This window comes from Heliangelus exortis, chromosome 1 (assembly GCF_036169615.1).
Source record: "Heliangelus exortis chromosome 1, bHelExo1.hap1, whole genome shotgun sequence".
NCBI classification, from domain to species: Eukaryota; Metazoa; Chordata; class Aves; order Apodiformes; family Trochilidae; genus Heliangelus; species Heliangelus exortis.
Genome location: NC_092422.1, coordinates 111,730,462 through 111,744,031, shown reverse-complemented (window position 1 = coordinate 111,744,031; position 13,570 = coordinate 111,730,462). Strand labels below are relative to the sequence as shown.

General features: G+C 37.7%; 2 protein-coding genes across 4 annotated transcripts in view; one reads left to right on the top strand and one right to left on the bottom strand.

Moving 5' to 3' along the window:
* CMSS1 (cms1 ribosomal small subunit homolog) overlaps window positions 1-13,570 on the bottom strand; it is a 226,931-nt gene that overhangs the window by 207,342 nt on the left and 6,019 nt on the right. The gene's annotated exons all lie outside the window — the stretch shown is intronic.
* FILIP1L (filamin A interacting protein 1 like) overlaps window positions 1-13,570 on the top strand; it is a 147,995-nt gene that overhangs the window by 131,962 nt on the left and 2,463 nt on the right. The gene's annotated exons all lie outside the window — the stretch shown is intronic.

Sequence of the window (13,570 nt, the reverse complement as noted above, 5' to 3'; positions counted from 1 at the left end):
CCTGCTTAGTTTTATCAAGTGTGCACTTACTGTATACCTTCTCATTGAAATACAGTTATGTAAAATATTTAGTCTTGCACTTGTATAAATGCATCTTTATGTATTTCCATTTTCAAAATAACTCGCATTACTTTTGACTGCAACTTGCCTGGGTAAAATATTTTAACATTACAAACACAGTAAATATTTGATTATTTTTATCATTGCTTGCAGAACATTTTTGTTTGTTATGTGTGTTTTGTATTTCTTTGCATGTACAGTAGAATTTGAATTAAGCCATAATATTGCCTGCTAACTTCAGATAAGATTTGATTGATTATCTTCCCTGCTATTTCCCAACTCCTCCTGGACCTCTCATTTCAGATAATTATCAGTACACCACATACAAACACTCAAAGTATTTTTTTAATCTCTTTACAAATTTAAAATGCAAAACATGCTATGTTCCAGAGCACAATCACCACTTTCCCTCCCCATTTTTTACAATGTTTGGTTAAAACTTTTTTTAAACATTCCTGTAACCTTTTCTTGTGAGAAAACTGAATTCAGAAGCTTGTATCTCAAAATGATTCTTCCCAAACAAGGCAAGCATTTTTTCCCTATACAACAGGCGAACTGCTATTGTTTAGTTACACTGTAAAACAATCACCAGCAACACCTACTTTCCTAAAGGGTAACTCAGAAGAATAGATTCACACATAGTATCTCATCACATAGTATCCAAATTTTCATCTAAGCTCCCAGCCATAAGTTCAACATACAATATACATTATGCATGTACACTTAAGAAGAAATGAGATTTGCAAATTATGGCACAACTTCATGTTTTTCATACAATAGGCAGAGAAAGCTTGACAGAAGTACTAATAGTACCAGACCAACTCTCCAAACATGTATGCTTCTACAAGTGTAGTAAACAGGAGTACTAGTACTATTCAAAATGGATAAAACAGAGTGAGCCATTTAAAGGGTGGATACAGTATTAGCAGCTAAGAAAAGGACAGAAACACAAGCAATTCTGTCTGTTACAGGTATGCCAAGCAGTCAATCATAACATCACAGAAAATATTGCTAGCAGTGGACCAACTTCATGCAGAATGTAAATCAACCCAAACGACCTGAAAGGCACTCTGAAATGTCACTTTTTCAAAAGCTGTAAACCGGAAATGTAAATTGGAGCAGCTGCTTCTGATTCTAAAAAGGCAAATGTCTCTGCATCTTATGTTTTGGGGGCAGGAAAAATATATTTTAAAAAATTTCTCCTCCTTTTCAACAAGGAAATTCGCAAGTAGAAAGTCTCTTTTTACTAAACCTGTATCTTTATTCTGTTAACTTTACCTAGAGAAAAAAAAAATTCTGCAGTGTTACTTAGCAACCGATTCAGCAAACAACTTTGGCACATGCTCTCAAATAACAAGGGAACTTTTATCATTTTAAATCCTTTTGATGACAGCAATCTAAATTACGACAACTGTAGGTACTAACTGATTTTAGAAGGAACAGTTTTATTGAAAAGCAAAGCCCACCACGCAAACACACTTCTTTCAGTAAAATTAACAATAGAAAAAAAAGTACTAACTTATAAAATATGTGATAGCGATGGGTATAATAACAAACTTATTACATTTGAGTGGTGACAATTTTAAAAAGACAAAATGAATTAGACCTGCACAAGCTCTAATTAGACCTGAATGAAAAGACCTGCACAAGCCCAGCTTAATGTCATGCTGATAAAACATTTCCTCAAGTTACTGGGCTTCGTAAGACATCCTTTCTACTTGTTCCATGTCAGTTTATTTCCACCAACTCCAAAAGGGAGATCTCAGATCTACATCAGAAATAGTGTATAGATACTGCAGAGAAAACTTTGGCTTCCATTAACTTCAGAAAAAGTTAGGGATCAAGACATCAGCCAGTACTCAGGCAAGTCAGTGTGTTGCTAGTTATATGAAATAATTCCTTAGCTACATTCAGGTTACATTTTCTTAACCAGAGGGCTAATTCAGAATCAAAAAGCAGTCCATTTAAAATCCATTCTGTGGGCTTCTACTACCTATCCTGCTAATCCATACCCAAGAACTCTGCAGGGACACACTACAACCATGAAAACTGTATCTGAAGCACACGCTTGTCAGTGTGCTAACAGACACCAGTCTCAAAAACAATAATTAACAGTTGCTCTCCAGAAGCACTAATATTTGCTTCAGGTAGACTTAAAAATCTTGTAAATAAAGCCATTTAATTTCATACCAGTATTCCAAAATCCACAGAAATGTGTTGATCATTAACCATTTGACCATCTCTTACAACATGCTGTAAAAGGAAAACACAAATCTGAACAAGCAATAAGCACACTTAGTCCTCTGGACAATCCCAAAGCTATTACGAATAACAAACATAGGTGACAGTTCACACCACCTGTAAATTTAATGATTAATCTTTTGTTTCTGGCTTAATCCTTACACTGGTGATGGTTTTCCAGTAACTGTCCAAATAATAAAAAACAAGGAAGCAGCCACTCATGAGCACTAACTCCTACATAAGGGATACTTCTCTCTCCCTGCTGATGAAATAATCTATATGGAGATGTTAACTGACCTAACAGTGGAATTTCTGTCATTCATTTCAACAGATGAAAAAAATCAAATAATAAAACCTGCTTATCCTGTTCAAATTCCCAAGGTCTATTTCACAGCACACAGCAGAGAAAATAAACACCTGGATGTAGCTGTTGAGAACAGAAACTTACTTAGTGTCTTAAATGGAAGTAAGTTAGCTTTTACGTAATCTTAAAATATCAAATAGGAAACATAGCTTAGTAATGGTAAGAAAATTAATTAGTCTCAAATTGCTCAGATATCCACCCCATATTTGATATTATTCCCACTCTGATGAGTGTGAATATTCAGCTACTTCCTCAGCAGACAGAGAAAACAACAGAGCAAGGAGAAAATTAAACGAGTTATCTGGAAACCAATTTAAATGCTCAGAACAAAAACATCAAGTATAATCTTATTAAAATCCAACCAAGTAAGGCAGTGTTTCTAGGAATTTCAAGCATTCCATAAAAGCTAAGTATGACTGTTAATTTGTGGGATGAGAGACTTCTGTTTTCAACATTTGCCCAAAAGCCTAGAATCTGACAGGTGTGTAATAATGGAATTGAATGTTAAAGGGAAATATTGTAACAAAGTAAGTAGCAGAAATCAGACTAAACTGTGAAATACAGAGTAAAAACAGTTTTCAGCAGTCAAAAGACCAATGATTCAGTTTTCCAAAACTCTTAGCAAGCAAGCATGTCCTCTGAACTCTGAAATGCTACCCTTTCACCTGGATGCCAAACGCTCAAAAGAAGAAAGGGCGAATTAACTGATAAAAAAACACGGCAGAAGATCTCAGTCAACATTGCTTCATCTTTTCAGTTTTATTTCCATGACTGAGCAAAGGAACAAAAGGAAGGGCAGCACAAACAGTTGGGTGCTCAGCATTTTTAACTCATTCTTTTCATGTGATTAAATATTTCAGAAGAAACTTTTGCTAATTTTTGTCCCTACAAGGAAGATGGATTAGGCGAAGGAAAAAGAAAAAAAAAGAATAGAATTAGAAGAAATAATGGTATTCTGAGAGCAAGGTGTCCATCCACTAATGGAGAAGTATTTAAACTATTTAAATACTTCCCTCTAGTAGCTAATTAAGAACCAGAATTGAGAAAAATTACAGGAGCAGGCAGCTGATCTTCCTGATCCAAAGCACCGTAGATAATGTGATGTCTGAGGACAGGATGTGAGGCTGTACGATGAAAAAAGATCCATATGTAAATGTCTTCTGCAAGGCTTATGAAGGCACGTGCCCCAGACTGGGAAAAAAATAATCAGAAACAGAGTTGTACAGCACTACTTGCTTATTAAAACTGAATGGATGCTGCAGGGTCAGGTGATGGAAATGAAGTAACCATCTGCAGGATGACTTTGTCCCTAGGAAACAGATACTAAAACAGGCAAAACAAAAACTGACAACTGTCTAATCTCCAGGCTTAAGTAAAGCCTACCAAAACATTATGTTACCAAGAAACAGTAGTGAAAAGGACTGTACACTTAAAAGTACAGCACAAATGAATGTATAAAGACATTTTAAAATTAACATTAAGTATTGTAAGTTGAAAACTGCTCAAGAAACCCCAAAAGAAAACTTAAACATTTAAGAAGAAGGAAGTATTTTCACAAACCTATAGTCAGTGGCCCCAAGATGTAGCTGAATTCTCCTCCCTAGCTCATCACCCAATGACCACATCACACTGTGTGCACCCAAATGAATGTGATTCTCCTCTGACCATTAAGCAAAGCACCCCTGGGAAACAGATTTGGAGACCTGTTTTAATCAGTGACTCTCCACTTGCTAAGCAGTGGTCTGACATCACAGGGTCTTCATATAGGGATGGACAAAGTTCCCTCTCTTACCCGTACACATCCCATATCACAGACTACTGCCCTTTCAGTTATGTTGACATCACTGTCCAAGAAGGCAGCACCATGAATCAATTAAGAAACTAACCTGGATTTTAAATACAAAACCAAAAGGAGCATTTCACTTGCCTTTATTAAAACAAGCAAACAAAAACCCCAGCAGCATCCATTTGACTGTGCAGCTCTACAAAGAGCTACAACAGCATATCTGAAAAGGAAAGCAAAATGGATGAGCACTTTACACTGGAATCACTGCCAAAGCCCTGGTCCCATCACCTTTGATGCTATCACTGTTGTCTGAAGAGATAGAATCTAGCAATGAAATGCACCACAAAGCACTCCAAATGTTCAACAAAAATCATTAGCACCTTCCTTGGGTAGTAAGAAGAAACTACTCCTCTTTTAGGAGAGAAGTTTCTTAAGCTTCATTGTCTCACACTCAAGCCATTATAGGTCATGTTTTATCCCAAGGCTGAAAAAAAAAGGTAGAAGGGTTTTATTTTTTTTAGATTATATATAAAAAGCACTAAATATATTTAAAATAGGACTCTGATTAAAATACCTTTAAATGTGGCCTTCACAGAGGAAAACAGCTTGCTCTCAGAGAGAAAACAAAAGCCATGATGGCAAAAGCAGAGGGCTCTTCTTCCTTTATTTGTGCAGAATGCAGTTGGGCCCAGCTTGGTTAGCTCCTTTCTTCAACATATATATATTATCTAATATAGGAAAAATGTATTCAAAGCCTTTGAACAGACAATATTGATACTGAAGATCTTTTAAGGTTAAAAGGTACTAAGGTATGCACAGGTATGAGCACAGCTCCACACATCTTTAAAAACTACACAGTCAGACACAACCAAACACACATATCCCTACCTGCCCTTAATCTGTTCAGAGTAAGACCCACTGACATGAATCGTATTCAACAAATTGCAGAGAAGCCTTAAACCAAGTGAAATGATGATCTAACACAGATTTGTAAAATGATGTATTGCATAGAAATACAGTTAAGAAGCAGACACATTTAAGCACTAGCACTACCCTCTCCTGGACAGAATTAATGTTGCAGAATTAATATGTTTAGCATTCTTGAAAGAGGCCATACTCCTAGTCTTCTCAGGGACCCTAACACGGGGCCTGAGATCCCTTCCTGTTTCAAGGGGGGAAGAAATGGAAACTATCAAGAAGTAAGTGTTCATTTCAGAGAACAGCCAGCTGCATGGCAATATTGATCAACCAGTCCCAGGTAAATCCTTGTGCTACAGGAGCTGACCCACTGCATAACCTTACCTTTCCCTTTATCTTGTCAGTTATCTACAAAAAACAGTTCTTTAAGCTCTCTTATGTTTAAAAGATTATCACATTTCCCAGTGAGGACACCCCTCAAGAAAATCAAGGCACATAACAGACTTGTAGTGATTGGGAATAAAGCTTCTGCCTCCAACCCTGTCCAACCATGCTCTTCCTCACCAACAGAATATAGATTTAAACTTGGTGGTCAGGAAATAAGACCATGGTGACACATTTGGTTACATGAGTGCAAATCAAGTTATATATATGGAAATTATTTCTAATATTAATACAGTTTTTTCTGTCAAATAGGTCATATTATCAAAATACAGAGCACTGTAATAGGCCAAATATCAGCAGAAGAGAAACAATCCCATAAAACAGAGCTCAAAAGGGACCTCAGGGCACTTTTCCAACCTACTTCCTTACTACATCTTGACTCAAACCCTTGAAAACAAATGACTTGTTCATCCTGTTGTAAAAAACTTCTGCACTGACAATTTCACAGTTATCCCAGGAATCCGTAACAGGGCTGAAAGATCCTTGCCATTAGGAATATTGCTCATTTCTAAACTAAATTTCATTTGCTGAAACTGTAATCCAGCTCTCACTTTTGTACTCCCCCATTGGACTTCAAAAACTATTTTCTCTGCAATGGACTTCCACATATTAGAAGACAATTATCATGTCCTGTCTCAGTTTTCTTTCTTCCAGGTTAAACAAACCCAATTGCTGTCCCACTTAATAGCTTGAGTACTACAACCATACAGATTACCAAACATTTTCCCCCTGCAGAACTGTTCATAACGGTACGACAATGTAGTGTCCCAAACCAGATATTACTCTGGCTTAAGTCTCACCTATTAAGTGTAAGAATTATTTGTGATTCTCGTTTACACACAATTGGGTTGCTTAAAAGGAAATGCAGAGCAACTGAGAATTTTCCCCCTGGATTCCTAAAAGACATATGCCAGAACCCAGTGAAAGAACAGGAAATACTCAAATGCCCTGTGCAGTTGAGGAGATCTAACTGGAAACTTCATCTAGAACTGTCTTGTTCAGACCTCAAAGGGAATATTCCAGTTTACTGCTTTATCTTATGTCATTCTAGCTTGCACTACTCAATCATCCAGGAACAAACTTTAGGCTGTCAAGAGGCTTGTGCACAGTTATGGGGAATTCTGTGTAAAGGATCTTCAGCACCATCCCCTGGCCATTCTCACTGAAGCAGAAGCTCTCCAGTATATTTCTTCAACTAAAAATTTAAGCAGTGAGAAACAGCCTTAATATTCAAAGTTACTTAACCTGGAACAATTTCTACAATGAATGTATAAAGGTAAATAAGAAAACTTAAGCAGAAGCTCTACTTGCTTCCCCTAATTTAAAGAAACACAGTTCAAATAGGAAGCATACATCATACTTCCAGAGGGAAAAAAATATTAGTTAAAGGCAGAACTACTGGAATAGCACACAGACATTTTCTCTCCTTGACACCCCCTCCAACACACACACTTGCTTTAGCCCACTCCCGGGACAGCAAGGATTGTACTGGAGCAGGAAAAAAAAAACCCAAGTATATGAATACATATCCTAGTATTTCAGAGCATGTTCTCACAGTTGACTTTCCAAAATTAAGAAGAGCCATGTTCACGGTCACATCTGAAAATTCCACAGTTGTCACCTGTGGAGTGTTGGTCTCCATCCCTGAAGCACCAGCGGTCATTCACTATGAAACAACAAACACAGCCACTGCATACAAGTTCTCTTAACTCCTTTTCTGCTGCCAATTCCTAATACGTGTGACTGATATTTGCTTCAGAGATTAATTTACAACTAAGAAAGTTAAAGGATCGTTATGAAATTGCAGCATTCTTGATTCTTAGATCATTCTTTGCCTTTAAAATTAGCTTTTAACTGCTTGTTTCTGTAACTGCAAGCACCACTAACAAAAATTTGGGGATTTTCTGACACCAACACTGTTAAATGATCTGATACTGTTATATCTATATATGTGTGTGTGTGTGTGTGTGTGTGTGTGTTTGTTATTTTGAGAGTACTGACTACAGAAAACATGAAAGGCAGCTCAGACTGGGTTTGGAAGGATAAACATCTTATTTCATCCTCTGTCACTTGGAAATATAGCATATATAAAAAGTAGCCTATAGATGGAACTCAAGGAACCATAACTAAACAGCAATGATGAAAAACGCCAGCAAATTCAGGATACAAATGAGTGTCGAAAAACAAAAGAAAACAAAACAAAACACAATGGGGGAAACTAAGCTGAAAACCATTTATCTTGAAGAAGGAAAAAAAAATTGGTAGAACGACTACATAGATTTGGAGGCATCCTTGGTGCGCATACAGGTTTCCCATACGTAGATGAAAAAATCAAATTCAAAAAGCCCAAGACCTACATATATGGGTTTTTTTAAGTCACTGAGGTGAACCCAAAAAACAAAGCAGACATCCCAACATACAAGCATGCCATAGCCAATATATCCTTTTACATGCCTCTATACTGAACAGAGCAAAGGAACTAAGATGACATAAGCATTTTCGGTACACATACAACTAAACCGTTCCAGAACTTGATAAACAGTTACTTCCAAGTGCTTTCCAGACAAATCCCACATAATAAAATTCCCTCTTTACAGGTACATCTTACAGCAGCTTAAGCATTGACCTAGACAACTGATGCAAACTGTTTACAACTCATAACCAAAATTCCTATTTTGTAAAGTACCAAGTTTTAACAAATAAAGTTCAGTCCTTGATCAAGCTACATATGTAACAAAACTCAAATATCATAAAGTTTTCTCCTCAAACTTAAGTTATTCAGCCTTTACTCCCCAGTATTTATATCAAGAATGATGGAAAAAAACCAATTCTTCAGTTTTGAACGGGGAGGAATAGAAGTAGATGAACAGTTTGTTAAATCCCTGCCTATGACAGAAGTTACTACAACTACACAGTTAGATTGGTACAGCCACTGAAGTGCAAGTTTAGTTATGGCACAGAAACTTTGTCATAGGAAAAAAGCTCTATAATGCAGCTGTTATCCTCATGTCTGGGTTAGGAGTGGAATGCAACATGCACAACAGAGACCATTACAAACTCCGTCAGCAGGCAGAACCTTGACTAAGCTATCAGCTACAGTATAGCTCACAGCACTAAGTGATAATAATTCAATAATAATGTAGTCAATAATGTCATTCAGAACTACAAAATGGAACATAATTTTGAATCACCAAAAAAAATTTGCTTGAAATGAAATCTGACAGCTCAGGCTATACTGTAAGTGGTGGTTTTCATGAGCTAGAAGCTGGCATAAACTATAGGACAGAGCACAGGGGTATTTTCACACCTAACTTCCCATTAGTAAGACCTTAGAGCCTGAATTTCAGTTGGATGCACAAAACACCATAAATACCTTCTTGAAGTACTAAGACTGCTGTTCAGTCAGCTACACATAGAATCCTCCAACCATTTGGTACACTATGGAATCTCTGAACTTCTCAAAAAAAAGACAGAACTCTTCAACTCTTTCTTAGTCATATAATCACATATAACACTTTAGCATCCAAAATTTTTTATTTTGTCAATATGCTTACAAGATGATTACTAGTTTTTTACAGTTGGGAAACGGAAGCACGCTTTATATCGTCTCTAAATTTACGTTAAGACAGTAGTACTGCTAGGAATGGCCCACTCAAATGCTTTATTCTCAATACTGTACCTCATCTACCAGACCATACCCAGACAGTCTGAGGCAAACAGTTCCAGCTCAGTATTCAAAGAAAGCCACATAGCAGCAACACAGTTATTTCCTCAAACATCAGCCCCTTCTATCATGGTGACTTTGGTAACCGAATGTTTGTTGGTTTGGGAGGGTTTTCTTTTTTAATTTTTCCCTTGTATTTAAAAATAGTAGTGCTAAAATTCAAGACTAACATGAAAATATGTGTAGTTTATTATTCAGCATTTGACAACAAGTTTCATTTCATTTTAAGTGAAAAATACTAGGTTGCAGTATAACAGAAAACCTTTGCTGCCACCTAAAGGTAAAATCCTCACGGAATACAGAGCAAAGAAAAATGCATCGCTCCTTCCTTTTAAAGCCAAACTCTTTCCTGTCTTGACAAAATTAAAAAAAAAAAATGCAAAACAAAACAAAAACACGCAAAACCCCTCACACACAACAGATTTACAGATATAAATTTTCTTATTTTGAAAATAAAAAAATATGAAATGAGTTATATACACTCAGACCTAGGACCTACATATCTCATATTTGGTAATGACCAGTGGTAAATGCTTTTGGAAAAAAAGTTAAATTATCAGGAGTATTTATTGTAGAGTAATAAACCCTGCCTCTAGCAGTCTATAACTTACAGCTATCGACAGCTGAAATCTGCAATACGTCTTGTGTTTAGCAGTCCTTGATGGATGTCATGAATTAGCCTAAACCAATTTATGTCATTACCTCAAAAACTGCCAGTCCTAAGGCATTCTGTATCTCATTAACAAGGAAAAATACTTCTTAGTAATTTAACCCATCTTCAACAAAAGCCCTCTCAAACATGTTATTAGAGAATTCCCCTATTCACCATAATGCTGGGTTTCTTCTGATGATTTTTTTCTCTCCACAATCTGTTTTCCAAACCTGAAAGGGTTTAGTGCATGCTGTTCATCTTCATACAGAAGCCATTCTATAATTGATCATCTTTGCCACATTTTTATGCATTTTGCCATACCTTTTTCTAAGCTGTTTGGAAAAAACTTTGCAAAACATTGACAATGTAGATATGGCTTTGATTTATACATTAAAAAAAGAAAAAAAAAAACTAAAAAACCAATGTAGAATCATTTTGGTTGGAAAACGTCCTTAGGTTCATCAAGCCCAACCATTAACCTAACACTGTCAAGACCTCCACTAAACTAAACCCTGGGCTCCCTAAACACCACATATATTTTAAATGCTTCCAGGGACAGTGACTCAATCACTTCCCTGGGCAGCCTGTTCCAGTGCCTGACAACCCTTTGGGTAAATAATTTTTCCTTATTCCAAATCTAAGCCTTACCTGCAACAACTTCAGGTCACAATTGGTTTTGTTTTCTCCTATTCTTTTCCTAGTAACTCCTAACTTGTCTGTTACCTGTTTGACAATTGCCATTTCCTGAGCACTGAGGGCCATTTGTAGTGCTTCCAGGATTTGTGTTCTGACAGATAACAGAAGCTGTATTTACAACTGAATGAGACCCAGCTTTCCCTACATATATTGTTTTTCATTTCCTCTTATGCCCTATGCAGATACCCTAATTTCAGTAGAAACTCTCATCATATGCTGTTTATGAATATGTTGAACATCATAAGTGTCTCTGAGGCTCAGATGGCATCTCCACTATACTATGAAAAGTGGCTACTTGCTCTTCTCACTACCCAGTTTAGACTTTTTAACTGTGAGAATATCCTTCTTTTTATACAGAAACTTGCCATCCCCAAGATTATTTTGTTAGAGACTACTGTCACATTTTATGAAAAATCTTAGTATTACAAGGTTGCATATAAAATAGTTAAAGCTACCTAAGTCTGCCCCACAGACACTAACACAAGGGTCAACCTAAACTACAAAGAAACTTCCTGAGCCTCCAAAATGTCCTAGTCAGATAAAAACTACAACCCTCCTCCAGGCTAACTCCCAAGTGATGGCTCAGAATTGTTCCAGTTAGATCCATGTCACAGACCATTCAAACAATTCAACACTACTGACAATTTAACAGTTCCAGTGCCTGGGAACAGACACTGCCAAGTTCATTACTATACAATGTGATACCATATATCTGTATCACAATATCTTACACACACTTCAATATTATCCTCAACAAGAAGTGTTCCCATCATAAAACCAGTAACTACGTGGATGAACGTGCTATTTCTTATTATAAGAATGGAAGCTGAACATGAGCCAGCAGTGTGCCCAGAAGGCACATGGCAAGCCAAGAAGGCCAATGGCATCCTGGCCTGTATCAGGAACAGTGTGGCCAGCAGGTCCAAGGAAGTGATTCTGCCCCTGTACTCAGCACTGGTGAGGCCACACCTCGAGTCCTGTGTCCAGTTCTGGGCCCCTCAGTTTAGGAAGGATATCGAGGTCCTGGAGCAGGTCCAAAGGAGGGCAACCAGGCTGGTGAAAGGACTCGAGCACAGATCCCATGAGGAGAGGCTGAGGGAGCTGGGGCTGTTCAGCCTGGAGAAGAGGAGGCTCAGAGGAGACCTCATCACTCTCTACAACTCCCTGAAAGGAGGGGGTAGCCAGGGGGGGGTTGGTCTCTTTTCCCAGGCAACTCTCAGCAAGACAAGAGGGCACGGTCTCAAGTTGTGCCAGGGGAGGTTTAGGTTGGACATTAGAAAGAATTTCTTTACTGAGAGGGTGATCAGGCATTGGAATGGGCTGCCCAGGGAAGTGGTGGATTCTCCATCCCTGGAGATATTTAAAAAGAGACTGGATGTGGCACTCAGTGCCATGGTCTGGGAACTGCAGCGGTAGTGGATCAAGGGTTGGACTTGATGATCTCTGAGGTCCCTTCCAACCCAGCCAATTCTATGATCTATGATAATTTGTACAGTTTAATCAGTTCATCAGTTAACCTTACAAATCTGTGATCCTTTACTCCAGAAGTGGCTTCACATTCCTCTAGATCACCAGCAATTTCAGTGACAGACTGCACATCACTAATAAGAATTCAGCAATATAAAAAATATTCTCCTTCAGACCTACTGGGAAAACACCTCAGCATTCTGGGAGACCATTAAAAGTTAGCCCAGGTTGCCTTTTTTTTCTTTACTCAGGATCCATTAAGCACCTCTTCGATGTGCAAGCTTAACCCAAATTCCTCCATACTGAGCATATGCAATGATTTGATGTTGGCTCAGCTTTTTCCTTTGGGGAACTTCTGTCATATAAAACTTCCTACAGTCAAATGGTAGGCATCTGCTTTTAGATATATATGTTTTAAAAAAATATATTTATTCTAGGCAGGTTTTTGTGGCCACTAGGAAGTTGTACCTCAAAACTTGCTTTGCTCTAGTTCATCTTATTCATACTTAATTCACAGTATAGAATTCATTCCATACTGTTCTCCTTATTTGAACACCACTTCCATTTATGATTAATAAAAAAAGCAACAAAAAAACCACACCTCAGTGAACTTCTTTTACTTGGCTGCTCAACTATAAAAGGTGTATAAAGAAGGGTTATTTATGATGGTGATGTAAAAAGCCCTTCTGATGAGTTTAAACCTAGTCTCAGATATTGTACCTCTGAAACAATTTCCTTGCCTTTTAAAGGTGTTTATACCTCTTCAGTGCTTATTTTAACTTTTTATTTTTGTCTAGTTACTTCTTTGCAATTAATTATGACTATGACAGATTGCGAAGGGCAAGTTCTCTCTTAAAAATACATTCAGTTTGTGTACACTGCAGTCACTTTCAAAGAATGATCTGGCACAGTAAACTATGAGCAAGGTACTGCCTGCTACTCAGGACTGAATCAAGTCTTGCTTCTGCTGGTGGAAGGTCTCCGATTATTCACCCAAAGTCATGCAGTTCACAGCCTTTCATAGGATGGTTTGAGTTGGAAATGACCTTAAATATCATCTAGTTCCAGCCCCCCCTGCACGGGCAGGGACACCTCCCACCAGACCAGGTTGCTCAAGGCCCCATCCAACCTGGCCTTGAACACTTCTAGGGAGGAGGAGGCCACAACTTCCCTAAGTAACCTGTTCCAGTGTCTTGTCACCCTCAAATCAAGGAAGCT